Here is a 19,752-nt window from a genome sequence, read left to right on the forward strand (position 1 = left end):
ACTGCTTCCACACCTTTAGGCAATAAGCCATTATTGTGCTGTATGGAGAGCTCGGTCCAGTGCTCTGAGCAGAGTCAGACACTAGTGCTCCACCTTCTGCCAGAGAACAAGCTGGGTAATAAACCCTTTCACCCCAAAGAACGTTCTGCTGTCAATTTCTTTATTCACATTGAATAGCGAACTTGCCTGGGGCTGAAACCCATTGGCAAGACAATTGGCGAAGTCAGCAGGGTTCACTGTTGACCAAGGAAAAAGTCAGGCTGCCCTTATGGGAGGGGTGCTTCAGTGGGCTGCCACTGTGAATGGGGAAGCAGTGGATCATACCTCCATGGGTATGTGGTCTGAGGTGGCTTGCCTCCTAGAGGACTGGGCCCCACCCCAGGATTGGAGGTAAATGGAGGTGACACCTGAGGCTGTAGGGGTGGCCCTTGGTTTAGTAAGCAGATCCTTTGAGAAGCAGAGTGCCTGTGAGGCAGCAGGGATTGTGGGTAGGCTGCTTCTCACAGTCTTATACAGGTACACAGAAAAGACGCAAGAAATGGCAGCATGACAACGCGAGCTGCAAACTTCTGTGGATTCCCTGAGGAGGGAAATGACATTGATGTGAGAGGAGGTGGCACGAGAATGTGAGCTGCAAACTTCTTTGGATTCCGTGAAGAAAGACATGGCATTGATACAAGAGGAGAAAGCACAAGAGCACTGGCAGCAAGGTGCCACTGGAGATGAGACGGCAGCTCTACCAGGTGTTCTGAAGGAGGAAGAGACCATCAAAGAAAAAGACGAACTCCTGAAGGAAGCACAGATGGAGGGGGCATGAGAACATCAGCTGTGAAGTACTGAGGTGAAGTTAAGAGACCGTCTGAAGACTGACCTGGCATTGTTGCAAGGCACAATATAAAAGGTAAAAGTTGTAGCAGAGGAGGTACTCGGGGGATGGGAGAGAAAGATACCATCAGCCCCAGAAACGGAGGAGCTGGAGAAGGATGAAGGGGTGGTGCCAGAGGCACTGGCACCTCCTGTATTGAAAGCAGACCCAGTGGTTATAAAGCAAATAAAGACCCAGCAGCTGAAAGTTCCCCAAGGAGAGGAGCAGCCCCCTCTCCAGGTGGTGGAGCACTCTATGGTCCACAACTATACTCAGGCTGAGCTGCTAGATGTGGGCTCCCGATTTAGGCAGAAGACCTTGAAGTCAACATCAACTTTGCAGGTTCAGTTCTTTGCATGCTGCTGTCCTCTCGATTGCAGGCTTGATGGATACCCTCAGCCATGAACCATACCATTATGTGGTAGATCTTGCTAATGCCTTCTTTTCCATAGACATTGAGCAGGAAAATCAGGAACACTTTGCCTCCATGTGCAAAGGACAGCAATGGACTTTCACCATCCTCCCACAGGGATACCCCCACAGCCCCATCATCTGTCATGGACTTGTACTCCAGGACTTGGCTACATGGAAGAAATGGCCAATGGTGCAGCTGTACCATTGTATTGGTGATGTCACACATGTCTGATTCTCTTTCAGATCTAGAAGGTGCAGCACCTAGACTGCTGCAACATCTACAGGAGAAAGAATGGGCTGTGAACAGCACCAAGATTCAGGGAACTGGTTTGTCTGCCAAATTCTTGGGGTTCGTCTGGTCAGGTAAGACCAAAGTGATAAGAGAAGCAGTTATAGATAAAGTCCAGGCCTTTCCTACCCCCACAACTGTAGCATTGCTACAGGAGTTTCTGGGTCTTCTAGGTGATTGGAGAGTGTTTATCCCATACTTGTCACAAATTCTGAAGGCCTTATACTGGTTGGTATGAAAGGGCATCAGGTAGCACTGGGATGAGGCATGTGCATCTGCCTTTACTACAGCAAAACAGGCCATCAGGGCCATGCAGGCCATGAATGTGACAGATCCATCAAGGCCCTGTGAGCTGGATGTACATGTCACTGAAGATGGTTATGCCTGGGGTCTCTGGCAGCAGCTTGAATGAACTCACCAACCCTTTGGATTCTGGTCACAATTCTTTAAAGGGGCAGAGGTACAATACACTTTGATAGAAAAACTACTGGCTACTATGTATCATGTCTTGCTGGCAATAGAACCCATCACTGGAATGGCCCCAATAAAGGTAATAACCACCTATCCCATCTTGGGGTGGATACGAGACTGGACCCAAAAGCCAAGGAGTGGTGTGGCACAAACACCCACACTAGCCAAGTGGGGTGCTTACCTACAGCAGCATAGTGCCCTCTCTAGTAGCCCCTTGAATGAAGAACTCTAACGCTCTAGAGGAAGGAGGAAGAACTTGCTTTTGAACCATTAGTAGCAGAGAGTCACTATTGGGAGGGAAGAGCCCCTATACCCAAAGATGCATGGTACACAGATGGCTCCAGCAGTGGGCAGCCCCCAAAATGGAGGGCCATAGCTTTCCATCCTAAGACTGGGACAATATGAATGGAAGGTGGTGAGGGGAATAGCAGCCAATGGGCAGAGTTCCAGGCTGTGTGGCTTGTGATCAGCCAGGAGCCCTCCCCTATAGTTGTCTGCACTGACAGCTGGGCTGTCTACCGGGGCTTGGCCCTTTGGCTACCAACCTGGTACCATGCCAACTGGCTGGTTGGTCACCGACCCCTTTGGGGGAAAGAATTGTGGCAAAACTTATGGGCCTGTGGTCAGACTAAAATAATCACAGTATACCATGTGACAGGTCATTTGCCACTGGCATCCCCAGGAAATGATGAAGCAGATAAACTGGCCCAGATATGTTGGTTAGAAGGAAAGCCTGCCTCTGATGTTGCCCAATGGCTACATCAGCATTTGTTGAATGTGGAGCAAAAGACAATGTAGCGTGTAGCCTGTCAGTGGGGCTTGCCTCTAACCTTCAGAGAAGTTAGTAGAGCCTGGCAGGAGTGTGTTGTATGCTCCAAAAGGGACTTACACTGAGTTCCACAGCAACATGGGACAATAGCTAAGGGGCCTATACCCCTTGTCAGGTTGCAGATAGACTATATTGGGCTTCTACCTGTGTCAGAAGGATATAGGTATGCAATGACTTGTGTGGACACAGCTACTGGACTTCTGGTTGCTTTTCCTACCCGTTGTGCAGACCAGCAGATGAAAGAAAGAGGCCTGGAGCATCTCTTTTCTGCCTATGGCTGACCACATATAATTGAGAGTTATCAGGGCACCCAATTTACTGGATATACACTGCAGGAATGGGTGCGAGAGCTGGGAATCAAATGGAAGTTTTATGTGCCATGCAATCCTACTGTAGCAGGCATGGTAGAGAGGCACCATGGCTTTTTAAAATATTGACTAAAGTTAGAGCCAATAGTCTGTGGAGATGGTCAGTCTGCTTATGGACTGTGTTACAGCGTTTGAAAGAGAGACCCCAAAAGGGAGCCCTGAGCCCCATAGACATGTTAACACATGTGGCTGCCTCCCCTGTACAACTGCAAGTACAAATTGAGGAAGAATCACTGAAGCCGAAGTTCGGTCACCAGAATAACATCTTGCTGCCAGCACCAACTGAACCCCGGAGACTCCATTGAGTGTATGTGTCCTTGGACCTTTCGGCACATGGACCAATGATGGCTGGCTCTCCTGGCACCTTGTAGACAAGACCTGGAAACTGGCCTCCTGTGTATTCCTGAAATAACAGCAGAGTGGCCACCAAAGATCACAGTAGTATATCCTGAATGGCCAGAAGGTAGGAGCATCTTACCGGGGAGTTTTGTTTTATCATTATGCCAGTGTATGCACCTCCAGTAGCACTATATATAGACCCTTCAGTAACCCCCATGGGAAAAGGAGTATAAGTATGGTATACTAGACCTTGAAGGGACCTCCTTCCTCCTACATTCCTATCACAGGACCACTCTTGTGCATGCATCCTACCTGATGGAGAAGATTTGCCTATATTGGTGGCATTAAAACATGTGTCTTATTGACCCTAAAATATTTGTGGATTGGAAACTTCCCCTGTCTTGAGGATTATTATAATTTTTATTAGGAATCTCCTCTGGCTTGAGAATTATAATTTTTGTTATTTTCTCTAAGTTGTTGTTATCTTCTGTTGCTACAGTGGAATCTGGTTACAGTGCTCCAGCTTTTTCGCACAGGGACCATTGTGGAAGATTGAAAGCATGTAGATTGTAAAGTGAGAATCCTGGAGGGGTGGACTGTGGTGAAGTTGGGGTTCCTATGGCCAGGATCCTCACTGAATTTAAAACCACCTGATGATGTAACTGGCCTGTTGCTAGGCTACCTCTTCCACACCTTTAGGCAATTAGCCTTTACTGTGCTATATAGAGAGCTCAGCCCAGTGCTCTGAGCTGCAGCAGAGACTTTACTGCTTGACCTACTACTGGAGAACAAGCGGGTCATAAACCCTTTCACCACAAAGTACATTCTGCTGTCAATTTCTTTGGTCACATTGAATCCATAGCGAACGTGCCCTGGTCTGAATTCCATTGGCAAGACACCTTAGCATCATCTTCAGATAATTAGGCTACTTCTCTTGGTCCAGTGGTTCAGGGGAACTGGGGAATTCAACATTTTCAAGTCTATCTACCAACATGTCCCCATCCCATATCTCAGCTCCAATCTCTCCCAGTCAGTATGTGATCAGGATATAGTAGACCTGTCCAGCAAGAGTTCAGCTTTCTTAAATATTTTCTATTCTCATGATTAAAGCCCGGACCAGGTTCTAAGCTGTTTGTTCACTTAGATATAGGAGATGACAGCCTCTCTATGTTGCTGGCTTTTGTTTCTAGCTTTCAATTGATTCATCATAGTTGGCTTTTCATTACCTTTACCCAAAGCTTCAATTTCTCCAGGCAAAATCCAGTCGATTCAATTGTTCCTGTAATTGCTACTTTCTCCCATATTTTTTTTTTCAAGCACAGAAAACATTGTACTAGCTAAGGCATTTTCTTCTGCTGACTTATTTATTTAATCACCAAAGAAAGTTTTAATAACTGCACTGCCACATTGGACTAGGGGCTATCCATGCTTCACTTAGCACCAGAGATGTGGTCCCCAGTATGAGCCGTCCAGAGGGTGATCCAGCCCTAGCACCTTTTCTCAGCCTCAGCTTTCTCAAACCACTTCTTTAGCTGCAAGATGCTAAATCTGAGAAGCAGATTCTGAGAAAAAGATTACTACACAAAATGTTTATTGGGAAGGGCTCTTAGGATCAACACCCATGGGAGAAGTGAAGGCAGCAGGATTGGCAGAGGGAGAAGTTGTACGATGCTTCCTGGGATTATGAAATACAAAACAAGGCTTTTCAAGCTCTGTATGGGTTTCTGAAGCTGGACTGGGTCTTCAGCAATGTCCTGAGTTAGGACTGGCGGGCTGGATCTTTACATACTTGCATTAACCAGTCACTGAATGTAGGCTTCTTTGAGAAGGGAAAATGTTGTTGAGCGAGGTAGTTCTCTTGGGCAAAGGGTCTTTCTAAGGACAGCTGATACTCCTAAGGACTCTAAATTTCTAAGTACTCTGAAGAGTTTCAGCTGGTAACACTCAACAGCAGTTGAGATGTAAGTTCTTCACGGCCAAGTGAGGATCTCTGGGACATGGCAAACATCCCTGTGCCATCAGGAGAGAGATTTGCATAACATTTCAAAGACAGAAAATATATCATTATTCTCCTGGAGTAGATGCCCTGTAGGCATGTAAATACTAGCAAATGGTAGGTGTGAGTTTTTGTCAGTGGCTCTCAGAGGTTTCCAGAGAATTACCTAGTTGTTGCCACAGGTAGCTGAAATCATCAGAAATGTCCTCTTGTGATTGCTCTACTTCCAGATTCATTGAAATCAAGCAGGGATCTTCTTGATTTTCAATTTTACAACACTTCCAAGCCTCTATATAAGGTTCCTCCTGACTAAAATATTTATAATGGTTCAGATTTTTATCACCTAACACTTAACTTATTGTGGATAAAATGAGAGTTCCTGTGACCAGGATTCTCACCTGGCCCTGGTTGACTAGATGACTGCACACCTGTGGGCAATACATGGCTGTTGACTCTCTAAAAAGAGCTCCACCCAGTGCTCTGGGCACCACACGGTGGCAGGGCTGCAAAGCTGCAGGAGAGCAGAGCAGAGGCTGGAGTGGTAGCAGCACCGAGGACAGAGGCCCAGAGGATGGCTCTGTGTGATGACTGTGCAGGACGGCTGTGCAGAGAGGCCCCAAGAATGGCTGTGTGGACAGAGGGGCCCAGAGGCAGACACCAGCCTGCTGCATACAGACTCGCTCTGAGTGAACAGGATTTTAGTGACTGACGTGCCACTGTGAGAATAAAGTTGGGTATAACCCTTTCACCCCAAGAACGTTTTGCTGTCATTATCTTTGGTCACATTGAATCCATAGCAAACTTGCCTGGGGCTGAAACCCATTGGCAAGACACTTATACCATTGTATCATCAAGAATTATACCCAAAATAAGAACATGGGAGCACTTCATAATAGACTCTCCAATAATCAACTAGTACAGATCTTTTGAGCACCTAACATTTTCCTGACACCATGATAGCTAAGTATTAGGATCAGCCAAGAATGTATTTCAAAATGATAATTAAATATAAGTATTGACAAAAAATAAGCAATGTTTGCATACTTGGAGGAAAGCTACTTGTGTCAGAGAATTGTGAGTCCAAGTGGCCATGCCAGGGTTCCTGTAATAGCTGAGATTTGAAAAAGGTCCTGACAGAAGAAAGAACTTTAATCATCTTTTAAGTAGCACACAAATCATTCACAATTTGGCCATTGCCTACTTCCTCAGCCTTTTCCTTACTCTCCTTTGTCTCAACTTTATGTCCACCAAGACCAAGCTGCTTGCAGTTCCCTTGCATATGTCAAACTGTTTCTCCTCTTATTTTCTCTGCCCAAGGTGTCACCTCTACCATCATAAACTTCTCCTCTTGCCAGTCTTTAAAACATAATTTGGATTTCAGTGAAAATGGCAGAGTAAGGTCCTCTGAAGTTCTCTCCTCCATAAATGCAGTGTGAACACTGGCAAAATTTGTACAAATGACCATTTTCAGAAGTCTTGAACGTAATCACTTGCAGCAATCCAAGATACAGCTGAATCTCAGTAAGAACAGAAAGCCTTATATTGCTTTAATTTGCCTTAATCTTATCTCCCCTTTCCATCTCCACAACAGTTCTGAAACCAAAAGCCACAATCAGGTAAAAACCAGCATTCTGACAGCCACTTGCAGGGAAAGTATAGATATTAAGTAGTTTGTCAGAAGATAATGCAGATTTAGACAGACCAGATTCTAAAAGACTTTAATGACCACTTATTGAATTTGCATTTTACCTGAAAGTAATGGAGAGTGGTGCAAAGGTTTTAGTCTTAAAACTCCTTACCCAGATAATTGTTATTCTTTGACCCGTCTTGTAGCTCTCTGGAGGGCTGTTTTTATGTGGCCTGACTTACAGTGTCTTTTTCCTTGGTCAACAATGAACACTGTCAACTTTCGCCAATAGTCTTGCCAAAAGGTTTCAGCCCTAGGCAAGTTCGCTATGGATTCAATGTGACCAAAGAAATTGACAGCTTTAGATAACTCAAATGTGGTGTGTGTGTGTATGTGTATACATAATTTGAAAGAAAGGAAATTCTAACACATGCTACAACATGGATGAATCTTGCATACATTGTATTAACTGAAATAAGACAGTCACAAAAGAACAAATATTGAATGATTCTACCTATATGAGGTACTGGGAATAAGTAAATTCCTATAGATAGAAAATAGAACAGATTAGATAGTGGTGATATTTGTCAACTTTGTGAACTTATGAAGAACCACTGAATTGTACATTTTAAAGGGATGAATATTATGGAATGCGAATTATATCTGAATAAAAAGTTGCTACCAATAAAAAATTATATAATCTTAGATCTATCATCACTTTTCCAAAAAATTTCCCCATCTTCTTTCATCTTTCCAGGTTGGATTTAATAATCATTTTCTATGATCTCACAATTTGTAATGAATGATTTGATAATTATATGCTGTTTTTTTAAAAATTCTTATTCTCCATTAATAGACTATGAGCTCTTTGAAGAGAAGAGACAGTACTTATTCATCTAGTAATTGCCAAAAGTTAATACAGGATCTGGAACATTATAAGAGCTCAATAGACATTGGACAAATGAATACTGAAAATGAACTTTTAAAAAGGAAACAATTCTGTCCTGAGGGATTCTTGCTTGTTTTTAATTGATTCTTTGGATAGGCAGCCTCTGAATGGCGACCTAGAGAAGAAACTTCTTGGGAAATGCCCTTAATTTGGATGGATGTAGCCAATGGCCCGATTCTTCACATTCTCCTGGTTAAGCAGTCAATGGATAGATGTACACTGTCCCTTGGGCTAAGGTGGGACCTTGGGCAAAACAGCACTAGCCATCAGCTTCTAGTGGTTCAGTGGCTCAGGGTTCAAATGAATTTGCCTAAAGAGAGATCCAGGCACCATAGTATTTGCCACACTGCTCTGTGCTATGTGGTTTTCCCAAAGTGCTGAATCAGCATGGCATCTCCTGAGGGAGACGCGACAAGAGGCAAAGCATAGGGTCAGACTGCTTGATTTCCACTTTGTCTTCTTCTTGCTAACTTTATGTCTTGAATCACAGTGTGTCTTCCCTAGGCCTGTTTCTCCTTCCATGGAAAGGGGATTTTCTCACTTAAACACTAGACAAGTTGCTTATATGCTGGGATAACATGGAAGTGGGGTCAAAGTTGAATGTACTATGACCAGGAAGGAAATCTAGTAGCTATGACTGTCTAGAAGGCCAGACACATTGTACTCTTCCACCCAACCTGCCCAGGATCTGCCATATTTCTGTTGGAAGAGTGCATCAGAGGTCTAGTTGCCTCTCCGGGTACTGAGAAATGGATCAACTGTGTTGTGAGTTACTTGGACTCTGATATGGATTTTGCATCAGGTGGACATTTGTTTTGCTCTTTTTGCTGACAGTGGTCAATGCAGACTCATAGAGGAAGCAAATCATGTCATTTTTCATCCTGGTATCAATTTGTACATGGGTTAGTGACTTGTTAGGAAGAAAAAATTAGTCGTCTATAGTAAATCACTATGAGTGCTATGGAGAAATCTGAGCATGTAAAGAATCTTGAGTGATGTGATTCCAACCTCTCCATCCAAGCAAATGGCTTCTCAAAGGGGCAGGCTGGAGGAGAAAACTCATCAGAATCGCAGGGGACAGGTGAGGCTCATGTAGTTTGAAAAGTTTATGGGGCTTTCTCCCCATAGTTAGGTTTTGTACAAAATTCTTGTCTGTTGTAGATATGCAGAAAATAGTGTGAGAGAATGTTTTGGAGGAACAAATGGATGTTGGGTGTTGAAGTTACTCATCAGAAGTTTTTATCTCAGTCAGCTATATTTGGCATAAAATTACACACTCATTCTTTACAAAGCCTTAAGGAATTCAGTTAACTCCTGTTATAAAATGAGAGTCCCCAAACCACTGGTAGAGAGCCTCTCAAAATAAAGGATGTCAAAATGAGAACAGCTCTGAAGACTATTTGAGGTTTGCTCTTAAATTAAAATTACCTGGATTTTTTTTTGACAACTCTCGTTGGACTTGGACATATCCCTAATGGAGATGAATACTTGTCATCTCTGATACTCTAATAATTTCCAAGCTTTCCTTGAAAGTCTAGAGTAAGGGATTGAATAGACAGCTCCTTTCAGAAGGACAGATTCCCCTCAGGCAGGTAAAGAGATAGTGTCATTCCTGAGACCAATATCTGAAGTATCTATGACTCAATTACAATCCTGCCCTGTCAGCTGCTGTGATTGACAGCCCCCAACAGTGCCAGGGCTCACATTCCAGGCTGCACAGTGAAGAGACTCTGCAGAGGCAAGCAGATCTACTCAAAGTTCTCAAACTTCCAGCAGCAGCTTTTCTCAGGGTTTATCAGCTTAGAGTATGAATGTAGAATACTTCCTTGGTGTGAGCAGCTGTGGGCAGTATGGATTTCAGGAGCAATTAAGAGTCTACAGGTTAACTCTTTACTTCTGAACAAGAAACACTGAAATAATTTCCATTGTTGTCTTTTATTCAGTGTGTGTGTATGTATGCTTATATATATGTTACATATATACAACTAATTATATATAGTACATAGGATATTATATATATTATGCATATAAACATATATGTATCACATATATGTATATAATCTCCCAAACTCTCTTAATGAAATGTATCTTTTCCCCACCTGTGAAATGTTTCTTGCTAGTGTTTTGAAAAACTACCTAAGTGGATTTCATGCTACCAAACACCATAAGATATTTGTAACCAAGTTTAATTCCTTTGCTTTGCTTTCCAAAAGCTGGGCTAATATTTACCAGGCTTCTCATGGCTGAGGGTCAGCATTTATGGCCTGAAGTCCAAGTCCAGCCCACCATCTGTTCTTGCATGGTCCATGTACATGTTGAAATGGTTGAAGAAAAATAAAGGAAGAGTGATAGTTCATGACACATGAAAATGGTATTAAATTCAAATTTTAATTTCCATACATAATGTTTTATTGACACACCATTTGTTTATAGATAAGTTGAGTATTTGCCAAGTTGAGTATCTAGCTCAAAAAGCCAAAAATACTTACAATCTGGCTCATTACAGAAAACGTTTGCTATCCCCTGACCTAGAGCATTTCTCTGTTTGTTGCTGGTTGTTTTGGGGTCCCGTTGGCCTGCTATCAGCCTGCTAAATATGAGAGCACTGAGACTGTACAGTTCTTATAGGGCACCTGTGGCATACCTCTATCAATGCAATCACATCTACTTTACTTCACACAATGCTGTTTATGGGTAAATAGCACTTTGCTCATCACATTTGAACATATTTACTTCATAGTGAGAACTATTGAATTCTCTTGGGAAGTGAATCCTCAACATCTAATTTCTTTTTTGGGACAATCAGATGGACTACAAGTCTATTTAAAGTAAAATTGTAGCTACTATTAGCAAAAAAACCAAGGTTTTCTTTTAAATGTTAAAAAATTACCCTTTAACCCGTAAGTTAGTTACAGAAAACACAACAATGACTAATGCTAAGTGTTGCATTCTGTTTAAATGTAAAATGCCCTTCGACCCAACAGACACTGAACACCCTTAAATACTGGGATGGTTAATAATGAATTTGCCACATCAACTCAAGAAAGACACAAAACCCGGAAAGACAACATTATATTGGAGATTTTTCTTCATTTTCTCTCTGAAATGTTTAGTGGGAGGAAGGTGATTATGGAAGGAGGAGGGGTAAAGGCCTTCAAGCAAAACGAATCAGCACAGAGCAAATACGAATTCCTTCTTTTAATGCTTTGAAAAAAAGATACTCACTTAAATATGGTCAACTGATCATTTCAAGTATTCTTTTCTTTTGTGATAAGTGTAGATTCACATACAGTTGTAAGAAATGATACAGACAAATCACATACACCCTTTACCCAGTTTCTCCCAATGGTAACACTTCATAAACTATAGCATAATATCACAAAGATATTGACATTAATACAATGAGCTGCTTTATTTAGATTTCCCCAATGTTGCATGCATGTGTGTGTGTGTATCTTTATGTGTATTTCTGTGCGGTTTTGTCCTGTGTATGTTGTCATACCTACCCCCATAGGTGAGGTACAGAAGGGATCAGTTACCACAAGGATTCCCCCTGTTGCTCATTATAATCATGCTAATCATTCTTTCACCCATCACTTGCATCATTGTCCTTTCAAGAATGTTTCATGAATGGCATCATGCAGTATGTGACCTTGTGGGACTGTCTTTTGTCACTCAGCTTCTATCCAGGAGATTCAGCCAGATTGTTGTGCATATCCGTAAATTCTTTCTTCTTTATTGCTGAGTAGTATTCCATGGTATGGACTTTTGAATGTTGAACCAGCCCTGCATATGTCCCACTAGGCCATGGTGTGTAGCTCTTTTTGGTCCTTTAATGGCTGTTTTATCTTGGTTGAAGTTGCATAGTACATGATTATTGAGGAATTGTTTCATTTTTTCTAAGTTGTTAAATCCATGAGTGTAGGTTTGTTCATAGTGTTCCTTTATGATACTTTTCTATGGCTGCAAGATCTTTAGTAATTTGACCTGTTTCTTTCCTGACGTTGGTGATGTGTGCCTTCTGTCTTTTAATTTTTGTTGAGTCTTACTAATGATTTATTAATTTTATTGATTTTTTAAAAACAGCCAGTTTTTTTGTTTCATTGAATTCCTCATGGAGGAAAATAATTTTTTTTTCTGTTTTGAATTGCATTCATTTCTACTCTTTATTATTTCTGTCCTGTTTGCTTTGGGTTTATTTTGGTTTCCTTTCTCAAATTTCTTGAGGTAAAAATTTAGAATATTGATTTGAGGCCTGTCTTCATTTCTAACATAAGCATTTCATACTATAAATTCCACTGTCTGAATTGTTTTGGTTACATTCCACAAATTTCATATATTGCATTTTCATTTTCATTTAATTCTCTGTATTATTTCCTTTGAGATTTCTGGTTTGGCCCATGCATTGCATAGAAGTGTATTGTTTAATTTCCACAGGTTTGGAGATATTTTTGCTGTCTTTCTCATACTGATTTCTAGTTCGAACCCATTATGATGAGAGAACAAACTGTGATTTCAGTGCTTTTAAATTTATTAAAGTTTGTATTATGGCCCAGTAGATGGATTATCTTTATGAGCATACTATGGGCACTTGAAAAAAATTGTTTTCTGCTGTTGTTGGGTACAGTATTCTATGTATGTCAGTTACACTCTGTTGGTTGATTGTGGTATTCAGATCTTCTACATCCATGTTGATTTTCTGACTAGTAATTCTATTAGTTTCTGAGAGGACAGTATTGATGTCCCCAAGTATAACTGTGATTTGCCTGTTTCCCTTTTCAGCTTTATTAGCTTTGGCTTCACGTATTTTGAGAGTATGTTCATCAGGGCATACACATTTAGAATCATTATATCTTCCTAATGGATTGATCCTTTTTATCATCTTCTCCCTCTTTGTCACTAGTAACTTTTCTCTGAGGTCAATTTATCAGATATTAATATAGGAACTCTCGTTTTTTTAAAAAAAGTTTGTATTCGTGTGCTATATCTTTTTCCATCCTACTACTTTCAATCTACCTATGTCACTGAAGTTGAAGTGAGTTTTTTGTAAATAGCATATTTGGGTCACTTTTTTTTTGCTTTTTCCCAGTCTCTATCTTCTAATCGATATAATTAGAATATTTACTTTCAACACAAGTGTTGATAGAACTGCCATTTTATTATTTATTGTCTATTTATTTCCCCTAGAGATCATTTTTCTTTTTTTCTTTTGTTGTCATGTGGATTGCTCAAATATTTTTAAAGATTCTGTTTTGATTCATTAATAGTGTTTGAGTCTAATACTTTTGTGGTTTTCTTAGTGGTTGTTCTGGCATTACATATATATATAACTTATCACAGTTTACTGCTCTCAACGCTTTATAACTTTGATGTGTGCTAATCTTACTTCCATTTAGACATGTTTACTTGCCCCACTTTTAAACATCATTGTCTTTGGAGTCAGATGGTGTTATAATTTTTGCTTCAATCATCATATATGATTTGAAAAACTTATGAGGAGAAGGATAGCAGTCCTATTTCTCCTGAAAACTCATAAACAGAAGTATGTCTCCCTATTTCCCTCTTTTCATTGTTCTTTCTTCCTTCCTCATGTATCAAGATTTCCTCTTTCACCATATCTTTATGTTTGAAGAACTTCGTTTAGCCAATTGTTTAAGGGTTGTCAGCTGACACATTCCTTCTGTTTTCTTTCAGTTGAGAATATGTTTATTTCCTCTTCATTCCTGAAGGATAGTTTTACTGGATATAGAATTTGGAGTTGACAGTTCTTTTCTTTCAGCATTTGAAAAATATATTGTCCTACTTTCTTCTGGTCTCTGTAGTTTTAGATGGGAAATCCATTGTCACTTGAATTAGTGTTCCTCTATGAGCAATGTGTCATTTCTCTCTGGTTGTTTTCAAGAATTTTCCTTGTGAAAATCTTAAATATAATGTGTTATCCCAAAGATTTCTCTAGGTTTATTATATTTGGGGTATTCTCAGATTCTTCATTCTTGAGGTTTATGCTTTTGACCAAATTGGGGTATTTCAGCCATTATTTCTTTGAATACTTTTTAAATTACACATGTTTTCTCTCTTCTCTCCTCCTGGGATACTGACAGTATGAATGTTAACTCTTTTCTTTTGTCTTGCAAGTCCCTGACAATCAGAACTTTTTTTTTTTTTAGTGTGTTTTCTCTTTTTAGTTTAGAGTGAGTAAATTCTACTGGTCTGTACTCAAGTACATTAATCACATCCTCTGTCATCCTCTATCCAATGAGTTTTAATTTCTACTACAGTTTTTTTTCAGTTGTGTAAATTATACTTGGTTTTTCATATAACTCCAATTTTGTTTTGCTGAGAATTTCTATTTTATTATTTGTTTCAAGAGAATTTTCAATTTCTTGTTAAAAATTTTTTATGACAGCTGCTTTAACATCCTTATCATAATTCCAACATCTGATTCATCTTGGTGTTGCTGTCTGTTAATTATATTTTCTCACTCAGATTTTGATTTCCTGGTTCTTATTTTGATGGGTGATTTTTCACAGTATACTGGCTATTTTGGCTATATATGTTAAGAATATGTTAAATATTTTATTTTAAAAAGTAGCCACCTTGTTTAAGTTTACAATGCAGTTCTTGACCTACTTCATGGGCTGTGGATCCAATTACAGTTCAGTTTTCAAAGCCCCTATGATGCTACTTTGGTCAGCTTTTGCTCCACTTTTCCCTGCCATTGTTACTTGAAAGCTTGATAACAGCTTCCCCACAATGGTCCAATTGGTGTCGCTAAGTTTGGGGATAGGTTTTTTGGCCCATGAGGATGAAGAGTTCTGCTGGCAATCCCATGTGAGCCCAGCACCACCAGCAAGTAGGATGCACTTAGATCCTGCTAAGCACCCAGGGGAGGTAGTCTCCTTCCTTGCTGACCTCACACTGACCTTTCCTCACCTACAGACACCAGACAATGAGGTGTCATAGTCAGAGCAGGTCTGGTACAACAAAACCTTGGCCCAGAAAGTGCTTTTTGCCCCTGTGAACTTCACATTTCCTTCTCAAGTACACAAGCAGGGGATGTGATATATAAGCACTTGGCCCAGGAAGCACTCTCTTTCTCCAGAAGCCAACATCCTCTGTGTAAAAATTTTAAAGAAAAAAATTTTTAAATGGTATATTGTCTGGGATGTTTTCCTTCTGATTCTTATGGAAGCTTAGAAAATATACTAGGTTAGATTTGAATAACTTCTGCTTTGCCCATTGAGTCATTCAAATTCTTTCCCTTTTCTGTATTTGTTTGCCCAAGATTCCTACCCTGGTCTTTCCTAATTTTCCATATTATTCTCCTTCACAAGTGCTTGTTTCCTTTCCCTCACAACTCCTCTTGATGAATGATCTCCCACTCTTCAGGTCTACCTGGGCTCTTAGAATACCATCCCTCCCATGGGTTCTCTCCCCAGTACTCATCCTTACAGTCTCAGCATTTGGAATGCATCAACTTTTTGTGTGACATCTGGACTTGGTTTCTCCATCTACTCTAACAACTTCTTTGTACCTCCCACCTTTTATGTTTCTGAGAGACAGTGTGACATGGGATTAAAGAGCATGCACTCCAGTGAGAGACTGTATTGTTCTGAACCCCAGATTTGCCACTTACCATCTGTTTGACATCAGGAAAGTTACTTAACACCTTGTATCTCAGTTTCCTGATCCCAGAAGGGAGATATGAATAGCATGTACCTTATAAGGCTATTGTGAAGACTAAATGAATTCCAATATGTGAAAAGCCCTTGGAACAGTGCCTGGTCCACAGTAGGAATTATGTAACTGTTAGCTATTATGTTCATTACTCCCTCTCTACTCTAGCTGATTTTCCCATCCTCTTCTTGACTGCCCATCCTAGTTCACATACAGTCTCATAAGGTTTCCATAGCCCTCTAGACCTCCCTTCATAACAAGAAAAAAAATGTCATCCCTCAATTTCATCTTAATCCAGGGTACACCTCCTCTAAGAAGGAATCCCACCTATAGCAAATGAGGCTTAATCATTCTTGCTGAGCCTCAGTCATGTTTTGTATTTATCTAAGATATCGGTCAAACTTCTACTACCTGACCTGTCTGATTTGGAGGCAGAGGGAGTGCTCAGGTTTCTCTCTGCCTTTGGGCCCTGCCTCCTATGGTTCTGGGATAGTTGGCCACAGGCATTCACAAGCAATTACCTTCATTGCATACCCTACCATAGGTTTTTGTACATACCAGCATGGACAGTCTGGCCAATAGTTACAATTTATCACATGGGGGAATCTCTGGCTGTGTGATTATCAAGACTGCATGATGAACTGTGAAACAAAAGAGGTACAAAGTCTGTAATGAGAAATCTCATTAGAAGAATCTGTTATTCCAAATAAATGAAATGAACCCATCTTAAACTGGTTACTTGAGTCCAAAACTCCAGGCCCTATACCAGGACACTTCATGGATCAGAGTTAAGTAGGGAGATTAATAAAGCTACAGCCTCAGGTGTGATTATTCTCAAAGTACAGCATTCACATCAGTTCACCAGAATTCCCCCGTTAGGCCACAGTGTTTCAGTAATTTTTATCTTTAGTAGGGAGATAATATTTTTTGGCAGGCTCTGGGTTCTTTTACTTTTTAGGTATATTCTTTCTGCAGCCAACACCAAGCCAAGAATGTTAACAGGCCATGAATTTAACTTTGATTTCATAAAGTGTGAGTAAAGTGGTGGCAGGCTGCGGCACTTTTGCCAGGGGGCAGCAATTAAGCAGGTTGAGAAGAGACTTGAGTAAAGCAGGGACTCACTCTGAAATGAAATTACGGGAATTTGCTCTGTTGGAACTGTGATTCATGCAGAGATCTGAGAAGCAAGCCTAAAGAATAATGAAACTATCTTCCTTTAAACCCCAAGCTAAGTAGCTAACAAGCTTTCTTTGCCTTATTGGTAATGTCAGAATTTGTTCAGCTCTCATCACAGAAGGTGTCCATGATAACTGTGTCTAGAATATTCCCTATTGATAGAGAACCTTGATTTTCCACTTATCCATATATTGATTGCATGTGGATATGTCCCTTAGGGATTTTTAACAGCACTAAGTTGCAAAAGCTTCCTTAAGTCTTTACCTGGAGAAATTGCCTCAAGGGACTGCTGTACCTTGACTGATGTGCCCCTGTGGGACTCCAGACTTTGATCACCAAGTTCCAAGACTAGTGTCTAAATTCAGATGATATAGAATTTAGCAGTCAAGAGGGCCCTACACTTTGATATAAAAAAACCAGTTATTAACTTATATTGAGAGAACAGCTTAGGAACTGATGTTGGTCATTCACCTGAAACATCATACTATAGATCAAAAGTTGAAGTGTGTGAAAAAGAGTAAAAATACTTGTAAATTGTTGAAGGAATTTTGTGAACAGTGTCCTCTGAGATTACACCGTGTCACAGTTATCCATTTATGTCTATCTTTCCTATTGTACTGTTATATCCTAAACTCAGAGACTGGGTCTCACTCAACTTTGTGTTGCTCATGCCTAAAACAGAGTAAGCATTTGTCCAAGGCTTATTGAATAAATGCTGAATTAAAGAAAGAAGGATTCGTTTTTGACCTTGAAAAATAAGTGGATTCTAGGGCAGTGAAATTATTTTGTATAATACTAAATGGTGAATACATGTCATTGCAGCCCACAGAATATACAGCAAGGGTGAACTCTAACACAGTAGACTCAGGATTATGATGTATGTCATTACAGGTTCACCTGTTGTAACAAATGGACCACTCTGGTGGGGGTGTGCATCATGGGGGAGGCTGTGCAGGTGTGGGGACATGTGGGATAATGGAACTCTCTGTTCTCCCTTCTTGGTTTTGTTTTAAACCTAAAACTGCCCTAAAAAATAACATCTACCTAAAGAAAATAAGTCAGATTTACACATGGAGTGATAATGGTTGAAGTGATTGAAAACAGAGAAATCAGTGAAAAGAAAAACACTGAAATGGTGGTCCCAGGGGAGATGGGGATTAGGAACATAGGCTCTGTTTGGAAAATCGTTGACTGTCCAGTTTGGCTTGAGGAAACTTGAGGAAAGTTATGATATGCAAGGCAAATCATAAGAGAGAAAAACAGAAAAGCAGTTTAAGGATTGAGGATGGAGACCTGGGATAATAAATTAAAAGTTTCAACTTGATTGAGTGGGGAGCCTTTGAGAGTGTCTCAGGTTAGGTTGGAGCAGGGAATAATGTTAAATTAAAGTTGGGTCATGTTATCAGATTCTTCTTTGCTATCTAGATTAGTGATCTCCAAGTGAAGTGCATTAATAATGTCTTTCAGGTATAAACAATAAAAGCATCCCAAATGTATTTGCCTAGAGTCACAACAATTTGTGATTACATTCTTTCTCTCTATTTAGATAATTTCAAAAATCTTTCTGAGATTACCCTCATAATAGCTATTTATCACTTTCCCCCACTGTTTTCTTTTCTTTTTAGCCTGAATGCAATACTTATTCAAGTTCCCCTACCAACAGTGTAGAGTGGGGTAGAAGGAGGGAAGCAGAGATTTGGTTCAAGAACATGGGGAGGTGGTGTAGGGAGGAGCAGAATGGCACAGTAGGACACTCTACAGCTCTTTAAAGGACAGCATGAAAACCACTTACCTAACAATTTCCCAGTGCTCACATTGCAGATCCTACTCCAGCGGGATGTGGGAGGATAGAGAGGCTCTGTCAGTGCTAAGAGGAGTTCACAGTGCATAGCAGCCTTCATCAGGAAAAAAAATGTTGTAGTGCTGCAGTTGGGTTGTAATCATTGAAAAAGAGTAGCCTCACGCATTGTGGGCCACTGGCGGGGAGCCATGTTGTGGGGGAGGTTCCCCTGTGCCTGGGTCCTCTTAATGGGCTTCTGGAAATTCCTGCATTGGGGAATCCCCGCTGATAGTAGAGGTACCAATGAGAATACCATGTGTTGGCTGAAATGGTATATTGGGGTGGTATGGAATATTGAGATGCTAGGAAAGAAAGTTAATTGCATGTAGCACTGACCTGGAAGCACAGAGAAGTGGTGATAGGAACCAGATTTGGGCAAATAGGGTTAGTGGCTGGTAGCTCCCCCTGCTGCTTCCTGACTTTCTTTGGGATATTTCCTAAATTTCTTTCCACAGGATTCTGACTATTGTGGTGACCAGCAAGTAAAGGAGTGGTTAGCACATTTACCATGTCAGGAAGATTTCTAAGGAAACTAACATTTGAAGTGATGTTAATAGAAAGGTGCTCTACGTGCTAATCCCTGTTCTAGGGGCTTTACCTGTAACATTTCTTCAAGCTTTACAAATGCTGCAAGGCAGGTGCCATTACTGAGTCCCTTCTACAGTTGGTGACACTAAGTAAAAGGGGGTAAGGAACTCACTGATGTTTACAAGGTAAGTAAATGGCAGTCTGTCTGTCTGTCTCCAGAAACTGTCCCACTGTCTCATACTGATAGGGAAAATTTACAAAGACAGCAACCTAGCGAGTAGCTCCACTCTGTCTTTCACCCCTCCCTCCTCAACATAAACAACACTACAAAGACAGTAATTTATGAAGTAGCTCCCCTCTGCCTCACCCCCCTCCTCAACCCAA

This window comes from Manis javanica, chromosome 7 (assembly GCF_040802235.1).
Source record: "Manis javanica isolate MJ-LG chromosome 7, MJ_LKY, whole genome shotgun sequence".
In the NCBI taxonomy this organism is placed as follows: Eukaryota; Metazoa; Chordata; class Mammalia; order Pholidota; family Manidae; genus Manis; species Manis javanica.